The sequence below is a fragment of the Nilaparvata lugens genome, chromosome 1 (genome assembly GCF_014356525.2).
Source record: "Nilaparvata lugens isolate BPH chromosome 1, ASM1435652v1, whole genome shotgun sequence".
Lineage (NCBI taxonomy): Eukaryota > Metazoa > Arthropoda > Insecta > Hemiptera > Delphacidae > Nilaparvata > Nilaparvata lugens.
The window spans coordinates 11,288,656-11,295,132 of NC_052504.1; positions in this window are offsets into that span (position 1 = coordinate 11,288,656).

Here is a 6,477-nt window from a genome sequence, read left to right on the forward strand (position 1 = left end):
AACTAGTTTCGACCCTAACTTAGGTCATCATCAAGTTGAAATGTCAACTGATAATGACCTAAGTTAGGGTAGAAACTAGTTGTTGAAGTATTTTAAAGTTTTAAAAAAATAAAGGGTATTTCAAGATTTTTTATATTGTTTATATTAATCCGTTAAAAAGTAGCCTATGTGAGTGAAGTGTTTTTATGATTGATTTTTATATTAAAAAATTGCTTTTTGAATACATTTCATTTATTCATTTATTGATTCACAATTCATTAAAATGCTGATTCATATACTAGTCCAAATAGTAGGTTATGTTCCTTTCACATAACCAATTATTATTAAAATGAAAATATAATTATACAAATTATTGGTAATGATTCGTATTTACCATTCCGCTTTAGTTTATTTGCAATGTTTAGTGCAGTTTTAATTTCTACCGAACTAAACAAATAGTCTAAAATTTAAATTAATTATCTGCACGACGCAATCTCCATGAGGAAATACATCAATCATTGGAAACTATAAATTCTTCCATATGAAAGTAAATTCCTGGAGTAATAAATTATTCCATAGTTTGATAATAAAATCATCCATCAAATTAAACCAAAATGTATTATAAAATGTCCATAACAACAGAGATGAATTACAGAAAGGAGTTCACTTGATTGTTTCTAAAACCTTATTCAGTATTTGTAATGATTACAACATGCAGTGATGTGTCTTCGGACTTCATGTAGAGAATTACAGTTAGAAGTTTTTTCTTATGATAATGACGAATCTGATTGTGTTGCCAATGTTAATTGAAGTAAAAGAACAAGTTGAGCTGCTCAGCTCCACCACAACAGACTACTTTCTTGAATTGCTTTCAGTTTCATCTTTCCCATACTGGCGTAACTTTGTGTCGGGTATTCAGTAGGTGTATTGGCTCCACACCCTTTACGATTCAATCGTAAATGATGTCTCTCTCTCTCTTTTCCTTTTCCATCCTATTCGTTCGCTCTCCTTCTCTCGCAGAGTGGATGACTTATCTGTTGTCATTAATCTTTCAAATGTAATGACTGGACCTGTGAAGTCGTAATTTTTCCTAGCCAGGTTTTGTTAATTTTTGTTGGTGCGCCTTCTTGTCTTGCCGCGAACGATGTGTCTTTCCGATACTACATTCAGCTCTCTGAATAATTGGAATTGTGTAACTGTAGCAAGGTAATGGACGTATCGCTTTCATTGAGACATGGCTGGGTGGTGTGTCAAGACTAAATGAAAATAGAGCAACTCGTAGAAAACATTAGGCTAGTTGATTTTTGGTTCGGAGGTTGGAAAATCTTATGTCGATTTTTGTCTTGGTACATGGTACATGATAAGGTTGAAATTTAGTGTACATTTACAATAGTGTATGCATAACCTATTCTTGGACAATTTCTATCTAAATTTGGGAAAGGAACCGTTTTGGGCTTTAAGCCTGTTGTTCCTTTCCCAATCATCCATAGTTGAGAATGATATTGTATGTATCAATGTATAAATAAATAAATAAATAGAATAGAAAGACTATGTAGGTGGGCCAATTGATATTGATACAATAATTGTATTTTTACAATGATCAATGTCAATTCATTGATCGATGAGTGTCAATTATTGGCCCTCCCAAGATACTTATCTTATTCATTGTGTGATATTGATGTGAAGTGTGAACTCTTTCAATTCTATATCAACTCAACTCAATTCTATATCTCCATCTCTTATTCTTAGCTCCCTTTGAGATGCTCGCTCATCTTTGTTATTTTGTGTCAGTGCTGAACATCTTCATTATTTGATTCGCATTGTGTACTGCGTTGACCGCAGGCTTTTTTCTACAACAAAAGCCATTCAGTAGTCATCTCTCTCTTATACTGTGTGGCCGAAATTCTATACTAGCGCAGTAATTGGCTGTATGATCTCTTCAAAAGTACCCAGCAATATCCAAGCGTGTCCGAGATTACGTCTTAATTTCGTCTTCGTAGATATTGGATTTCCGAAGATAATAGTTGTTGCAAAATAATGGACTTCAACGCATCCCAGCTTGTGTGACGTAAATAAACAATATTTTATGTAACTTTTTGTTCTGTATCAGAAGATCTGATCATCTGAATTTTTGTGTAAAATATATTTCGTTTAAAGTATGATGTAGTTGAATGAAAACAACTTGGTATTGTCAAAACCACCACCAATTCATTAAAACAATTTGAGATACTAGTTTCGGTGGTTACATTCTTATTATTCTCAAGTAAACTGAATTCTGAAATCTTATCTGAAATTCTGAAAATATCGAGCAGCATAATACATGGTATGGGTGGTGAAGCTCTACGATTGGCCATTAGCTTTTGACCAATGAATGTTCAGCTCAGTCTCTGAATGGTCTGTCATTGGCAGAGACAAGAAACGGTCAAGTATTCCAAATATGGTCTTGAGAACCGTTTAAACAACAACTGATGAAGAGAAACTCAGTTTCTTAGAAGCTTAGATTTTGGTTTTTTAGTTACAAAGTTTCCTTGTTGTTTGATAGTTCTCATGACAAATATTTGGAACACTTGGGCGTGTCTTGTCTCGACCAATGACAGAAGAGCTCAACCTTCATTGGTCAGTAGCTTCAATCCATACAACAGCTTTCAACAGACCAATCGTAGAGCTTCATTCATACTATGTGCTCTGCTGATCAATCCGTTTTTCTAGAGATTGATAATGGTGAAGCAGCCGAAACTATTATCTCAAATAGGTTTATTAATAAACTAGTAGTTCTGTGAACAGTAGACCCCACGCAGTATTCTCATCCACAAGTACCTGATTGAAACTATAGACCTTATGGAAATACAGCTATAAACTGGCTTCTCCACACATCTGTGTAATCACTTATCAGCTGATTTATGATAAATAAATCTATAGTCAGATTTTTACTCTAATATTGGCGTATGAAGGAGGCTCCTTTTTCCTCTTATATTATCCTTGAAATGCAAAATTTCCAAAAACCTTGTATATTGTCGACGCGCAATTAAAAAAGGAACATACCTGTCAAATTTCATGAAAATCTATTACCGCGTTTCGCCGTAAATGCGCAACATATAAACATAGAAACATTCAAACATTTAAACATTAAGAGAAATGCCAAACCGTCGACTTGAATCTTAGACCTAACTTCGCTCGGTCAATAAGACAAAATCAAGTTATTTTCATCCTCCAGTTGCAATACCTATTCACTATTTTATAAGTGTAGACAATTTCAGATAGTCTGAAATTGCTTTTGAAAAGGAAAATCTCAATAACTGTAAACAATTTTTCCAGCTCCAAAGAGTATCACAGAATCTGAGTTCTTCTGTTATGAAGTAGCCCAATTTTGTTATCATTTTAAATCGGCCAAAAATGATCTAGGATTCTGTGTTGAGTTGGGTATCAGAACCGTACCTTGTTACAGCATATTTTCTTAGAACCGCAAGTACGGTTCAGCAAACCTATCGGCAGTGAAGTGTGTCTAGCTAGTAAGCTATTATTGAATTGTTAGAAGTAACAAAGATGTACGTCCATTCCCACATAACATTTCCCACGAGCAATCGAATAGGAAACTGTGTGCATGTGATGAAATAGTATCGCACACTGAAATCTCAATAGACTTTTCTGTTGGCTAGAGGAATGTTGTAGGCTACTCAAAGTAGTCATTCTGATATCATAGATGATTGATTGATGATATTCATGGTTGAACAAATTTATTTATCTTCGAAGATCGGTATATACTGAAATGTAGATACCACAGAAAATAGGATATATTTTCACAATCATTAATTAAGAATTCTTGTCTTACCTTCTATTTCACTGAAGAAACTCGTTGTTAGATTTTCCGAAAAATCAAAATGTGTTATTAATTTGATGAAAATTATAATGATTTGTTCTTGTATTATGACGTTATCCAATCAAGAGGTATATTTAATTGAGAATTAGAGAATCAAATCTAAATCAATAAATAGGAATATACATTAGCCCATGTTGTGAGAAACCAGAAGCAAAATATCAGTCCCATGAATGGTGGAAATCCATAAATGTTAGTTATTTGTTCTTCCATGAACAACTTTTCTCATTTATTATCTATATTATATACTTTACTATTCAGTTGCTCCCAGTCATCCCTAGTGTTGATAGCTACTTAGTTCAGTTCTTTGTTCATTCAAAACTTTCCTGCTGAGTGATATTCAGATGTTATAATATCAGCAAGTTGGGTAACATAGCCGTTTCAAAATTAGTTTACTTTGCCTACATTCAATCTCATCTTCAGTATGGTATGAAAAATTGGGGTGCATCTTATTCGAATCACTTCAATAAGATATTCACCATCCAAAAAGCATTATTAAAGGCAATTTTGGGCAAACCTAAACGATTTCCAAGTGACAGTATTTTTATTGAATTGAATGTATTGACGGTTGAGCAGCTGTATATAAAGAATTTGATTATTTACATTAATAAACATAGAGAACTTTTCAACCTCCGTATATCGCCTTACAATCTCCGTCCCTCAACCATTACCTTTGAACCACACAATGCAGTTCTATCCATTTGTAGAAGACAGTTTGATTATATTGTTCATAAGCTTATAAATGTGATACCTACTTTTTTAATAACAGATAATTTGAATGGAAGACTTCTGAGAGAGATAGATTTATGGATTGCTTCTTCACATCCTAGGATAAGTGATTTCTTGTAATATTGTAACTAGGATAAGTTCACAATCATTCAAGAATGTCTGCTTTTTTATTTTATTATCTCGTATTTTCTTACTTTTTTTTACTTTCCCTCTTTGTATTTTTTCAAATTTAGATGTTAATAGGAATCCACCAATTTTATTTATCTTAGAAATAATTTTGTATTAGTAATAACACTCGGCCCCTGCGCTCAGGTTTTTAACCTTTTCAGGGACTTTCCGTATTTAATAATAATACTATTTAATAATAATACTATTTTACTTTTACTTATATTGTTAATTGTCAATTGTATTTATGTAATTATACATTCATGTATGCATTGTATGAAGGAAAAATAAACTATTGATTGATTGATTGATTGAACTTGTTGTAGTGTGATGAGCTCCGTCTCTTTTATAAAAGTCGTTGTGATTATTATGAAAGACGTCACCCAGTCTGAGTAGTGAGATGTGTAGTAGGTTTGATTATGCAATACGGTATGTGTTAGTGAGTTGTGTGTCATCTCGGGGTTGTTGTGAATGCGCCACTCTGATATGAGGATGACAGCTTTTTATTGCTGTTTAGCGGCGCGTATCAGATAAAAGGCTGTAAAGTAGTGGAGATAAAAGGCCTGTAGTAGTGGAGATTGAGGTGACCGCAACGTTGTAGAGTTGTAGGTTTTAAGTATAAAGGATGTTTTAAAAGAATTTGAAGAGATGTAGGTTTAAAATATGAAGAATTTTTTCAAAGAATTGAAAGAGATGTAGGTTTGGAATATGAATAATTTTCAAAGAATCGGAAAAGATTAAGGTTTAAAATATGAAGGATTTTTTCAAAGAATTGGCAGAGATGTAGGTTTGGAATATGGAGGATTTTTTTGAAAGAATTGGGAGAGATACAGGTTAAAAATATAAAGGATTTTTTCAAAGTATTTGGAGAGATATAGGTTTGGAATTTGAAGGATTTTTTCAAAGAATTTGGAGAGATGTAGGCTTGGAATATGAAGGATTTTTTGAAAGAATTGGAGAGATGTAGGTTAAAAATGTAAAGAATTTTTTCAAATAATTTGAAGAGATGTAGGTTTGGAATATGAATGATTTTTTCGTAGAATTAGAGATGTAGGTTAAAAATATAAAAGATTTTTTCAAAGAATTTGAAGAGACGTAGGTTTGGAATATGAAGGATTTTTTAAAGAATTGGGAGAGATGTAGTTTTGGAATATGAAGGACTTTTTCAAAGAATTGGAGAGATGTAGGTTTAAAATATGAAGGATTTTTTCATAGAATTGGGAGAAATGTAGGGTTTATATTTGAAGGATTATTTCAAAGAATGAAAGGAACACTTAATACAAAAATTCCCGCTATCGTGAAAGAAGTGGGAAAAGAAGAGGAGTCGAATTGAAAATAATTCATAAAGTGGAAAAGGAAAGAGGAAAGAAGTTTAAGATTTTCATGTTGTGTTAGAATCGTGTGATATTGGTCTACTAAATTAATAATCTCCATATAAACTGATCAAATTGAGAATGAGCATTATTATGACTATGTCCTGAATACTATTGTCAAATATTTCTACGTACTTCACCCCTCTGACTTTTGAACTGCTCATCTTAAAAACTGTATTGTCGAATGATGAGAAAATACATGAATCTCTTACAAAAGCCCGGTTATTATTATGTATCATCAAATCAAATCAAATCAAATCAAATTTATTTCCATTTTTAACATAACTTACACATCTTTCAGAGCATGCATTAACTTCTGATTACAAAAAAAAAACGCTTGAAATAGCTAACATACCC